General features: G+C 41.8%; 1 protein-coding gene across 1 annotated transcript in view; it reads right to left on the bottom strand.

Annotated features, from left to right (window-relative positions):
- The window catches only part of TEX2 (testis expressed 2), a 487,045-nt gene extending 473,537 nt beyond the window's left edge, over positions 1 to 13,508 (bottom strand). The window contains exon 1 of the mRNA XM_053708096.1: positions 13,198 to 13,508. The gene's annotated coding sequence lies outside the window, so the exon portion shown is untranslated. The remainder of the gene's footprint in view (positions 1 to 13,197) is intronic.
- Positions 13,509 to 14,402: the final 894 nt, after the last annotated feature.

The following is a 14,402-nucleotide window of genomic DNA, read 5'->3' as shown; positions in this document are numbered from 1 at the left end:
ACGGGTCATCATTACTTCTGGGATACCAATACCAAAGCAAAAGTACACGGATGACGGGAGGGATAGGCAGGCTCATTATACAGAAGGAACCACTGCCTGAAGAACCTTTCTCCCAAAAATAGCCTCCGAAGAAGCAAAAGTGTCAAATTTGTAAAATTTGGAAAAAGTATGAAGCGAAGACCAAGTTGCAGCCTTGCAAATCTGTTCAACAGAGGCCTCATTCTTAAAGGCCCAAGTGGAAGCCACAGCTCTAGTGGAGTGAGCTGTAATTCTTTCAGGAGGCTGCTGTCCAGCAGTCTCATAGGCTAAACGTATTATGCTACGAAGCCAAAACGAGAGAGAGGTAGTAGAAGCTTTTTGACCTCTCCTCTGTCCAGAATAAACGACAAACAGGGAAGAAGTTTGGCGAAAATCTTTAGTTGCCTGTAAGTAGAACTTGAGGGCACGAACTACATCCAGATTGTGTAGAAGACGTTCCTTCTTTGAAGAAGGATTTGGACACAAGGATGGAACGACAATCTCTTGATTGATATTCCTGTTAGTAACTACCTTAGGTAAGAACCCAGGTTTAGTACGCAGAACTACCTTATCTGAGTGAAAAATCAGATAAGGAGAATCACAATGTAATGCTGATAACTCAGAGACTCTTCGAGCCGAGGAAATAGCCATTAAAAACAGAACTTTCCAAGATAACAATTTTATATCAATGGAATGAAGGGGTTCAAATGGAACACCTTGTAAAACGTTAAGAACTAAGTTTAAACTCCATGGCGGAGCAACGGCTTTAAACACAGGCTTGATCCTAGCTAAAGCCTGACAAAAGGCCTGGACGTCTGGATTTTCTGACAGACGCCTGTGTAACAAGATGGACAGAGCTGAAATCTGTCCCTTTAAAGAACTAGCCGATAAACCCTTTTCTAAACCTTCTTGTAGAAAAGACAATATCCTAGGAATCCTAACCTTACTCCAGGAATAACGTTTGGATTCGCACCAGTATAGGTATTTGCGCCATATTTTATGGTAAATCTTTCTGGTAACAGACTTCCTAGCCTGGATCAGGGTATCAATAACCGACTCAGAAAAACCACGCTTTGATAAAATCAAGCGTTCAATTTCCAAGCAGTCAGTTTCAGAGAAGTTAGATTTTGATGTTTGAATGGACCCTGTATCAGAAGGTCCTGTCTTAGAGGTAGAGACCAAGGTGGACAGGATGACATGTCCACTAGATCTGCATACCAAGTCCTGCGTGGCCATGCAGGCGCTATTAGAATCACTGATGCTCTCTCCTGTTTGATTTTCGCAATCAATCGAGGAAGCAGCGGGAAGGGTGGAAACACATAAGCCATCCCGAAGTTCCAAGGTGCTGTCAAAGCATCTATCAGAACCGCTCCCGGATCCCTGGATCTGGACCCGTAGTGAGGAAGTTTGGCGTTCTGGCGAGACGCCATGAGATCTATCTCTGGTTTGCCCCAACGTCGAAGTATTTGGGCAAAGATCTCCGGATGAAGTTCCCACTCTCCCGGATGAAAAGTCTGGCGACTCAAGAAATCCGCCTCCCAGTTCTCCACTCCCGGGATGTGGATTGCTGACAGATGGCAAGAGTGAGACTCTGCCCAGCGAATTATTTTTGATACTTCCATCATTGCTAGGGAGCTTCTTGTCCCTCCCTGATGGTTGATGTAAGCTACAGTCGTGATATTGTCCGACTGAAACCTGATGAACCCCTGAGTTGTTAATTGGGGCCAAGCCAGAAGGGCATTGAGAACTGCCCTCAATTCCAGAATGTTTATTGGAAGGAGACTCTCCTCCTGATTCCATAATCCCTGAGTCTTCAGAGAATTCCAGACAGCGCCCCAACCTAGCAGGCTGGCGTCTGTTGTTACGATTGTCCAGTCTGGCCTGCTGAATGGCATTCCCCTGGACAGGTGTGGCCGATAAAGCCACCATAGAAGAGAATTTCTGGTCTCTTGATTCAGATTCAGGGTAGGGGACAAATCTGAGTAATCCCCATTCCACTGACTTAGCATGCACAATTGCAGCGGTCTGAGGTGTAGGCGTGCAAAAGGTACTATGTCCATTGCCGCTACCATTAAGCCGATCACCTCCATGCATTGAGCTACTGACGGGTGTTGAATGGAATGAAGGACACGGCATGCATCTTGAAGCTTTGTTAACCTGTCTTCTGTCAGGTAAATCTTCATTTCTACAGAATCTATAAGAGTCCCCAAGAATGGAACTCTTGTGAGAGGAAAAAGAGAACTCTTCTTTTCGTTCACTTTCCATCCATGCGACCTTAGAAATGCCAGAACTAACTCTGTATGAGACTTGGCAGTTTGAAAGCTTGAAGCTTGTATTAGAATGTCGTCTAGGTACGGAGCTACCGAAATCCCTCGCGGTCTTAGTACCGCTAGAAGGGCACCCAGAACCTTTGTGAAGATTCTTGGGGCCGTAGCCAATCCGAATGGAAGAGCTACAAACTGGTAGTGCCTGTCTAGGAAGGCAAACCGTAGATACCGTTGATGATCTTTGTGAATCGGTATGTGAAGGTAAGCATCTTTTAAATCCACTGTGGTCATGTACTGACCCCTTTGGATCATAGGTAAGATTGACCGAATAGTTTCCATTTTGAACGATGGAACTCTTAGGAATTTGTTTAGAATCTTTAAATCCAAGATTGGCCTGAAAGTTCCCTCTTTTTTGGGAACCACAAACAGGTTTGAGTAGAACCCTTGTCCTTGTTCCGACCGTGGAACTGGATGGATCACTCCCATTAATAACAGATCTTGTACACAGCGTAGAAACGCTTCTTTCTTTATCTGGTTTGTTGACAACCTTGACAGATGAAATCTCCCTTTTGGTGGAGATAATTTGAAGTCTAGAAGGTATCCCTGAGATATGATCTCCAGCGCCCAGGGATCCTGAACATCTCTTGCCCAGGCCTGGGCGAAGAGAGAAAGTCTGCCCCCCACTAGATCCGGTCCCGGATCGGGGGCTCTCGATTCATGCTGTCTTTGGGGCAGCAGCAGGTTTCCTGGCCTGTTTGCCCTTATTCCAGGACTGGTTAGGTTTCCAGCCTTGCCTGTAACGAGCAACAGCTCCTTCCTGTTTTGGTGCAGTGGAGGTTGACGCTGCTCCTGTCTTGAAATTCCGAAAGGGACGAAAATTAGACTGTCTAGCCTTAGCTTTGGCTTTGTCTTGAGGTAGGGCGTGGCCCTTACCTCCTGTAATGTCAGCGATAATTTCTTTCAAACCGGGCCCAAATAAAGACTGCCCCTTGAAAGGTATATTAAGTAATTTGGACTTAGAAGTAACATCAGCTGACCAGGATTTTAGCCACAGTGCTCTACGTGCCTGTATGGCGAATCCAGAGTTCTTAGCCGTAAGTTTGGTTAAATGTACTACGGCCTCCGAAATGAATGAATTAGCTAGTTTAAGGACTCTAAGCCTGTCCATAATATCGTCAAGCGTAGATGAACTAAGGTTCTCTTCCAGAGACTCAATCCAAAATGCTGCCGCAGCCGTAATCGGCGCGATACATGCAAGGGGTTGCAATATAAAACCTTGTTGAACAAACATTTTCTTAAGGTAACCCTCTAATTTTTTATCCATTGGATCTGAAAAAGCACAGCTATCCTCCACCGGGATAGTGGTACGCTTAGCTAAAGTAGAAACTGCTCCCTCCACCTTAGGGACCGTTTGCCATAAGTCCCGAGTGGTGGCGTCTATTGGAAACATCTTTCTAAATATTGGAGGGGGTGAGAACGGCACACCGGGTCTATCCCACTCCTTAGTAACAATTTCAGTTAATCTCTTAGGTATAGGAAAAACGTCAGTACTCGCCGGTACCGCAAAGTATTTATCCAACCTACACAGTTTCTCTGGTATTGCAACGGTGTTACAATCATTGAGAGCCGCTAAGACCTCCCCTAGTAATACACGGAGGTTCTCCAATTTAAATTTAAAATTTGAAATATCTGAATCCAATCTGTTTGGATCAGAACCGTCACCCACAGAATGAAGCTCTCCGTCCTCATGCTCTGCAAGCTGTGACGCAGTATCAGACATGGCCCTAGTATTGTCAGCGCACTCTGTTCTCACCCCAGAGTGATCACGCTTGCCTCTTAGTTCTGGTAATTTAGACAAAACTTCAGTCATAACAGTAGCCATATCATGTAATGTTATCTGTAATGGCCGCCCAGATGTATTAGGCGCCATAATATCACGCACCTCCCGGGCGGGAGATGCAGGTACTGCCGCGTGAGGCGAGTTAGTCGGCATAACTCTCCCCTCGCAGTTTGGTGAAATTTGTTCACATTGTACAGATTGACTTTTATTTAAAGTAGCATCAATACAGTTAGTACATAAATTTCTATTGGGCTCCACCTTGGCATTGGAACAAATGACACAGATATATTCCTCTGAGTCAGACATGTTTAACACACTAGCAATAACTTGCAACCTGGTTATAATCTTTTTTAGCAAAAACGTACTGTGCCTCAAAGAGGTACTTAAACGATTAAATGACAGTTGAGATAATGAACTGAAAAACAGTTAAAGCATCGACTTTAAAATAACACAACTTTTAGCAAAGGTTTGTTCCCATTAGTAAATAACAATAACTAAATTTGACATAAAAAATTATAGAGTAACGTTTTTATTCACAGTCAATATAAAATTCTCACAGCTCTGCTGAGAGAATGTACCTCCCTTCAAAGAAGTTTGAAGACCCCTGAGATCTGTCAGTGAACCGGATCATGCAAGAAATATAATAGTAGCTGACTGGAAATTTTTGATGCGTAGCAAAAGAGCGCCAAAAACGGCCCCTCCCTCTCACACACAGCAGTGAGGAGAAACGAAACTGTCACAATTTAAAGCAGACAACTGCCAAGTGGAAAATAATGCCCAAACATATATTCACTCAGTACCTCAGCAATGTAAACGATTCTACATTCCAGCAAAAACGTTTAACATGATAATATTTATTAAAAGGATTAATGACCTTTAACAGAGTAGTTCCGGTGAAATACCATTCCCAGAATACTGAAGTGTATACATACATGTCATTATAACGGTATAGCAGGATTTTCTCATCAATTCCATTCAGAAAATAAAAACTGCTACATACCTCAATGCAGATTCATCTGCCCGCTGTCCCCTGATCTGAAGCCTTTACCTCCCTCAGATGGCCGAGAACAGCAATATGATCTTAACTACTCCGGTTAAAATCATAGTAAAAAAAACTCTGGTAGATTCTTCTTCAAACTCTGCCAGAGAAGTAATAACACACTCCGGTGCTATTGTAAAATAACAAACTTTTGATTGAAGTCATAAAAACTAAGTATAATCACCATAGTCCTCTCACACATCCTATCTAGTCGTTGGGTGCAAGAGAATGACTGGGACTGACGTAGAGGGGAGGAGCTGTATCGGCTCTGCTGGGTGAATCCTCTTGCATTTCCTGTTGGGGAGGAGTTATATCCCAGAAGTAATGATGACCCGTGGACTGATCACACATAACAGAAGAAAAGACATACATTTTAAAATTGTAAGAAAAAAAAAAAAAATCTACTACTCATTTGAAGTTCAGACTGAGTGGTATTGCATTGTCTTGTTATCTTGCATTTTGTTGATTATGCAAATCTACTGTGTTGACTGGTCCTTTAATTAATGATAAACCATGTCAGCCTGTCTGCCCCTGGTAAGTATTTTACATTTTTAGCTAAACAGATGCGATGTAACCTAACCTTGGGCAGAAGTAAAAACAAGCTGAATATATCTGTATTTCATCCTGGGAAAGAAATAGATTTGAAGAAGAAAATGTTTTCTACAAAGTCCCGCAGGGAAGCAATGATAATGATTTCTACAGCACACAGAGAGATGTAGTTTTACAGTCTGACAGTTAACAGAGTTTAGTGAATAAAGGTCTGAGAATAGCAGAGTTTACACCAGTTGAGAATCTGATTGTGACATTAAAATGCAATTCCTCATAAAATGTTTAATTATGAGTAGTAGAAATAAAATGTTACAATCTGCTTTCATGGCGTATGTTACCTGCTTCTCCTATCATTTTCCCACTCTCCCCAGAGAGGCAGGAGTGAGCGAATGCTGAAGGATCTAGATTCCTGACTGTGCAACACTTGAAAGAGTGATAAGTGCATTAGTTTATTTATATCTGTTCATTACTGACTACATCAAATGGGATAAGGTAAACAAGAACAAGAGACCTTTAAAGGGTATGTACCTTGACTGCAAAACAAAGTAAATGTAGACTGCTTTAAATTATTTTAAAACATTTAATTTAGTATCATGATCTTTTCAATACAGTTCTTAAAAGGAACATAGTAATGCAAAAATAAATTGCTCTTATCATTTGGAGAATATTAGTGAACTAATGTATTTTGCTAGCAATGTCTTTTACACCTAAAGTCCTGTTTTGATGCTGCAACACATTGCAGCCGCTAAGCAGTACACAGCCAATAACACACTGCAGCCGCTAACGAGTACACAGCCAATAACACACTGCAGCCGCTAACCAGTACACAGCCAATAACACACTGCAGCCGCTAACCAGTACACAGCCAATATAACACACTGCAGCCGCTAACCAGTACACAGCCAATATAACACACTGCAGCCGCTAACCAGTACACAGCCAATAACACACTGCAGCCGCTAACCAGTGCACAGCCAATAACACACTGCAGCCGCTAACCAGTGCACAGCGAATAACACACTGCAGCCGCTAACCAGTACACAGCCAATTACACACTGCAGCTGCTAAACAGTATGCAGCCACTGAGTAGCACTAGCTGCTAAACCAAGGGTGCTCGACCTTGGCACTCCAGAGGAACCACATTTTCCATGATGCTCAGCCAGCATTTCCCATGATGTTCAGACACTTTAAGCTGCTGAGCAGTACGCAGCCAATAACACACTGCAGCTGGGAGCAGTACGCAGCCAATGACACACCGCAGCCACTAATCAGCACGCAGCCAATGACAAGCTGCAGCTGTGAGCAGTACAAAGCCAATAACACACTGCAGCTGTGAGCAGTACGGAGCCAATGACAAGCTGCAACCGCTAACAAGTACACATCCAATAACACACTGCAGCTGTGAGCAGTACAAAGCCAATAACACACTGCAGCTGTGAGCAGTACGGAGCCAATGACAAGCTGCAACCGCTAACAAGTACACAGCCAATGGCACGCTGCAGCTGTTGAGAAGTACACAGCCAATAAAACAAATAATAAAAATAATAAGCTCCAACAAATAAGAGCATCAGTGTATTACAACAGGTAACTATTGATAAAAATATCAGAGGTTTTGGAACCACATTTCCCATGGTGCTCAGCCAGCATTTCCCCTGATGTTCAGACACTTTAAGCTGCTGAGCAGTACAAGGTCAATAACATACTGCAGCTGGGAGCAGTACCCAGCCAATGACACACCGCAGCCACTAATCAGTACGCAGCCAATGACAAGCTGCAGCTGTGAGCAGTACAAAGCCAATAACACATTCCAACCGCTAACAAGTACACAGCCAATAACACACTGCAGCTGTGAGCAGTACATAGCCAATAACACACTGCAGCTGTGAGCAGTACGGAGCCAATGACAAGCTGCAACCGCTAACAAGTACACAGCCAATAACACACTGCAGCTGTGAGCAGTACGGAGCCAATGACTAGCTGCAACCGCTAACAAGTACACAGCCAATAACACACTGCAGCTGTGAGCAGTACGGAGCCAATGACTAGCTGCAACCGCTAACAAGTACACAGCCAATAACACACTGCAGCTGTGAGCAGTACGGAGCCAATGACTAGCTGCAACCGCTAACAAGTACACAGCCAATAACACACTGCAGCTGTGAGCAGTACGGAGCCAATGACAAGCTGCAACCGCTAACAAGTACACAGCCAATGACACACTGCATCTGTGAGCAGTACGGAGCCAATGACAAGCTGCAACCGCTAACAAGTACACATCCAATAACACACTGCAGCTGTGAGCAGTACGGAGCCAATGACTAGCTGCAACCGCTAACAAGTAGACAGCCAATAACACACTGCAGCTGTGAGCAGTACAAAGCCAATAACACACTGCAGCTGTGAGCAGTACGGAGCCAATGACTAGCTGCAACCGCTAACAAGTACACAGCCAATAACACACTGCAGCTGTGAGCAGTACGGAGCCAATGACAAGCTGCAACCGCTAACAAGTACACAGCCAATGACACACTGCAGCTGTGAGCAGTACGGAGCCAATGACAAGCTGCAACCGCTAACAAGTACACAGCCAATAACACACTGCAGCTGTGAGCAGTACGGAGCCAATGACTAGCTGCAACCGCTAACAAGTACACAGCCAATAACACACTGCAGCTGTGAGCAGTACGGAGCCAATGACTAGCTGCAACCGCTAACAAGTACACAGCCAATAACACACTGCAGCTGTGAGCAGTACGGAGCCAATGACAAGCTGCAACCGCTAACAAGTACACAGCCAATGACACACTGCAGCTGTGAGCAGTACGGAGCCAATGACAAGCTGCAACCGCTAACAAGTACACAGCCAATGACACACTGCAGCTGTGAGCAGTACGGAGCCAATGACAAGCTGCAACCGCTAACAAGTACACAGCCAATGACACACTGCAGCTGTGAGCAGTACGGAGCCAATGACAAGCTGCAACCGCTAACAAGTACACAGCCAATGACACACTGCAGCTGTGAGCAGTACGGAGCCAATGACAAGCTGCAACCGCTAACAAGTAGACAGCCAATAACACACTGCAGCTGTTGAGAAGTACACAGCCAATAAAACTAATAATAAAAATAATAAGCTCCAACAAATAAGAGCATCAGTGTATTACAACAGGTCATTATTGATAAAAATATTGCATATAAAATAACTAACTTCTCTTTAAAATCAAACAATTTTAATATGTATGAAAATAGACAATAAAATTAAAAGTGTAGCTTAACCCGATATTGAAACCACAAATCAGCAGGTGCTGAACCAAAAATGGGCCGGATCCTATGCTTACATTCCTGCTTTTTCAAATAAAGATAGCAAAAGAATGAAGAACATTTCATAATAGGAGTAAATTAGAAAGTTGCTTAAAATTGCATGCTCTGTCTGAATCATGGAAAACAAAAATAGGGTTGTGTGTCCCTTTAAAGTCTGTAGGAACATTTGTAGATACCTGCTGTTGTCATCTTTATAACCGGAAAATAATCTACATGAATATACTATTTAAATGTAACAAGATGAAGCAATATTCATACACTGTATACCACGTAGTTAAAAAAAGATAATAAATATGTTAAAAGGGTCAGCCTACTCTAGAATTGTTATTGTTTAAAAAGATAGATAATCCCTTTATTGTCCAATCCCCAGTTTTGCGTAACCAACACGGTTATATTAATATCGTTTTTACCTCTGTGATTACCTTGTAGTTAAGCCTCTGCAGACCACCCCCTTTTTCAGTTCTTTTGACAGACTTGCATTTTAGTCAATCAGTGCTGACTCCTAAGTAACTCCATGGGGGTGAGCACAATGTTATCTATATGGAACACATGAACTAGCGCTATCTAGCTGTGAAAAAATGCACTGAGATAAGAGGTGGCCTTCAAGGGTTTATAAATTAGCATAGAAACCTACCTAGGTTTAGCTTTCAACAAAGAATACCAAGAGAACAAAGCAAATTGATGATATAAGTAAATTGGAAAGTTGTTTAAAATTACATTCTCTATCTGAATCATGAAAGTTTAATTTTGATTAGACTGTTCCTTTAACTTTGAAAAAGTCCCATTGTGTTTAGCCAGAGAGACAAGAAACACTAAATACAAATTATAAGCATAGCATTGAGGTTATGCATGACCTCCCTCTAATCATGTCTGTTTCCTTGTTGAAATCTTCCTTTCACATCATTCCAGTGCCGATGAGTTTGCACATGTGGAATAACTCTCCTTCAGATACCTGCAGTGTAACCTAGGTTATAATATGGTGGCACCCATAATTAGATGGCAGTGCATAAGTGTTTAACCATTTAACGCCGTTATGGCGTTCTATTCCGTCCTAACCGTGCCGGGCTTTAGTGCCGTTAAGACGGAATAGAACGTCCCAGCCGTTTGGCTCTCCTAAAGCCAACGGTACTTCCTAGATGCGATCGCTGCCTAGCATCATAGGGACGCCCCTTGACCCGATCCCATCATTGAAATCTCGCGATTGCATGCACTATCGCGGGATTTCAATTTGTTTACATCGGACTGTTGTTCCGATGTAGACAAAGTGACCCAGTCAAACAAACAAGAATGCCGCTTACGGTAAAACTCCGCACTTTATTGGTCAATGATAAAAACTTAGTGCCAGCGTGCAGTAACAAGTATTTAAAAAAAGCTGTTTAGTCACAAACAGGCCAGTCTGACGCGTTTTGGCTGATGTGCATTATTCATAGACTTAATGTAGTTAATTCACCTGTGGGGATTTAAATGCCCCCTCACAATCTGATTGGTAGCCTGAAAATGTGTCTGTACAAACTCCACCCTTATGTTTAGTCGACATTGGTTAAAACATTCCTTCACACAACACACCCTTCTCATTCATAAAACCTGTCACAGTTACCTACTACACAGAAGAACACATACTTATACAGATATGACCTGTCACATCATGTCTATAGACGATGTTCCGATGTAGACAAAGTGACCCAGTCATCAAATGGTTAATGTTCTTTTATACATTTATGAGTCAAACAGAGCATGTAATTGTAAGAGAATTTTCAATTTACATCTATGATAAAATGTACTTTGTTGTCTTTGTGTCATTTGTTGAAAAGCTGGAGCAGCAATGTAGTACTCGGGGCTAGCTGCTGATTGGTGGCTACACAATATGCCTCTTGTCATTGGCTCACAAGATGTGTTCAGCTAGGTTCCATTAGCACATTTCTGCTCTGGAACTGCCTTTACACTGTTGCTTAATCTTTTTTGCAGGGGTAAACACATAATATGAAAGAAAAAGTAAAAATAATAGCATGCCCTAACAAACATTAAAACCATTTAGGGCCTTGTAAATATGCAAATGAACCTGAACTACAAGAGGGAACACAATATTATGTAGGTATGTAGAATTAGAAATATATATGCCAGGTTATATTTGAGCTTGAATGATTGGTTGGGAAGGTAGCCTAACAAACTAAGGCATTTTGAAATAAAGGAAACGAAAATTGAACCGGAAAGGCACTGTAATGTATTTCAAATCTGATTACAACCAATACAGCAATTTACTTTCTTTTCCAATATTGCTCATTAAAATAGTTATAACTGAAGAAGTAATAACTTTATAAAGTGCACGACATACCGCTATGGCAGGAAACCATGTGCACGTGAACCCTTGGCGGCCCTAAGGTGAGAACATGGTTTAGAATAATAATTAAAACAGTGGCTTGAATATTTGACAGCAGGATATCAGAGCTCCTATTGCTTAGTACTAGACAAAGTTTATGGCAATTATGTAGTCATTTTAATATATTGATGCTCCTTTAAAGACACAAGTCAAAAACATATTTTCATGATTCAGATAGAGCATGCAATTTTAAACAACTTTCCAATTTACTTCCATCAACCAAATGTGCACAGTCTTTTATATTTATACTTTTTGAGACACCAGCTCAAAAGATCACAGAATATACGTATATGCAAATCTTTTATATTTACTAGTCCTTTATGACAGGCATGTATCTTTAATTCCCTATCTCAGAAGAAACTGCAAAAGGCAGGTATTGTATATACTCTCGTTGTCCATTCTTGCGCAAGTGGCATGGTCTTTATATATCTGTTGACAATCAGTCATAACCAGTGGGTTATTGACAGATATGTGTCTGCAATGGGCCTTTCAGTGATAGGCAAGTACCCATTAACGGTCTGCTTGTGTTTCAAAGACAAAAGCACTAATGGATTTTTCAGTGTAGTAATAATTGTGCTTGACAGTTAACCAGCGATAGATACATGCTATAGATGAGCCTGCTGATCTGCCAAGGACAGTGTCTGTCAGTGTCAAGTTTGTGGCTGTGATAGCTCAGTTTGTGACTCTCAAATATAACGTCACTATATTAACAACAGAAATATGTCTCAAACCCAATATGTTAGGGAAAGATTAGTGTAGGTCACTGTGTCTTTGACATGTGTGTGTACCTTGGCTGTTTGTGGGAGGTATATGTGTTTCAACAGTCAGTCACTGTATCAGTGAGAGGCAGATGTATGTCTGCTAGTGTCTCAGTGAAATAACATGCATATCCTTGAGATACCGTATGTACAGTACACACTTAACAAGATTTCAAGGAGAGATTTAGAAAAGCTTTTCAAATGAATGACCTCATATAGATTTTGTAGACAAATAAGGCTTGATATCCTTTAAGTATTTGAATTTGTCCCTAGAAGTGATAACATTTTAGTAACAGGAATATATGTAGCTCATCAGAATATAATAAAACTTTCATTAGATACTCCCTCCTCTCCTGACAAATAAGCCAGACATCTCTCACCTATAGCTACTACCTACTATACACAGGGCTACAATAAAGGCAGTGCATCATCAGGTGTATAAAGGTCACACACATATACATTCTTACTGGGGGTGTATAAGAGCTCTTTGCCCCACAAGACATTTTAGATTTTGCTTATTCTTTAAAGCACAGTTAGCAGGAACTGTAATCTTCAACCACCTTTTTAATCGTTTAGCCATGGATTACCAGAGAGAACTGCATCCCTGTTAAAGCCTTTTTCTGGCAGAAAGGTGGTTAAGCAACACTTGTATCCCATGACAGCTCAGATTGCAACCTAATACGTTGCTCTCCCTTCGGGCAGCTAAGAGGTTAAGTACAACATGAATCCCATGACAGCTCAGATCTTGGGTTACAGAAAGAAAGTGAGCTGCCACAACAATATTCTGACTATATTTGCCACCATTTTGCTAGGGCAGCTGAGAGTTTTAAACAGCAGCACTTAAATCAGAGTTTCCCTATGGCAGTGCCAGCTCTTTATATGCATGGCTCCTGCCCTAGAGCTGCAGTGATATCTAGTAGTAGACTCATCCCTCATTCTTATAAATATTCTCCAGAGTACCCAGTCCCTGAGGTGTCTGTACACATGTCACCCCTCATACACGTTATACAGCTAGGTCACCCACTCACCTTCTCCGTGGCTCATTTCCCAGCCTCTCCCAGCCCGCCCAGTCGCAGGTTATCTTTCCACGGCCGCCTGACAACCAAGAAACAGTGGAGCCAGCGGCGACAGGCGTAGCTAATCGCTCCTTACTGTCTGGCTATTCCTGCCTCGGTGTTCAATTCGTGGGGCCTGCCCAGAAAGGAGGAGGTAGGACCAGCCTGCCTGAAGCGACGCCTACTTGCTTATAGTTTGCGTTTCAAGACTCGTTTTAATTCATGCTAACAAATGACTGTTGAATGTTGATTTTTGACCCTTGCACTTCCAGCTGCGTGTTGTCCTCTTCCGTAGCAGCCAAGAGGTTAACTATAACTTTCAACTGATTGGCTCGTGAAGGCACACCTTTTTTTGAATAGCTGATAAGTACACGCCCAGTTTTTGCTGCAGGTGTTTGTTAAAGGGAAATATGAGTTGCTTGCTAATAATAAATGTGTCATAAAAACTATCCTCTATATTTAAACATTTATGTTTTGTTCTGTAATTCTTTTGATTTTGTGCATATGCATTATTAATAAATATGTATAACAGCATGGATCCATAGCACATAAGTGGCAGTATTAGCAAATATACATTGTAGTAAAAAATAGAACAACCATTTAATGTATTTTAAACATGGTAAAATGTATTTTATTGATACTGTTTCTGTTCTTTCCAGAGGGGCTACCTGGCATTTAAATGGGAGACAGTGACCATCTGCCACATGTCTTGTGTACACGCTGCTGTCACATGACTGCCAGTGTACACTCTGGTATGTATTTATCTCACCTCTCCTTAGCCTTTTAAGGGAGCAGGAACTGGAAGGTGTGTAATTATCATTACTATGTTGCACATTTTAAATACCAAACAACCCCTTGGCTACTAGCCATGCCCTTATAATGTTGGCAAAAATGGTGACTGCCTTAAAACATTATGATATCATATGCCTGTTTTCATCCATATCTTTGCATTACTGTGTTGCTTAAACAGACATTGCAATGTAAAAATAAATGTATAACCTTCTTTTATTCTGTTTAAAGGGATGTTAACCAAATGTTGAATCACTTGAAAGTGATGCAGCATATCTGTAAAAAGATAACTAGAAAATATCACATTAACACCTCTATGATAAAAAGGAAGGCATTCCATCTCAAAATGTCCTCAGTAGCCACATCAGTAGCCAATCAAGATGCTTATC

This window comes from Bombina bombina, chromosome 1, assembly GCF_027579735.1.
Source record: "Bombina bombina isolate aBomBom1 chromosome 1, aBomBom1.pri, whole genome shotgun sequence".
In the NCBI taxonomy this organism is placed as follows: Eukaryota; Metazoa; Chordata; class Amphibia; order Anura; family Bombinatoridae; genus Bombina; species Bombina bombina.
Note: the sequence above shows the minus strand (reverse complement) of the source record. Positions and strands in the feature narration are given on the sequence as shown.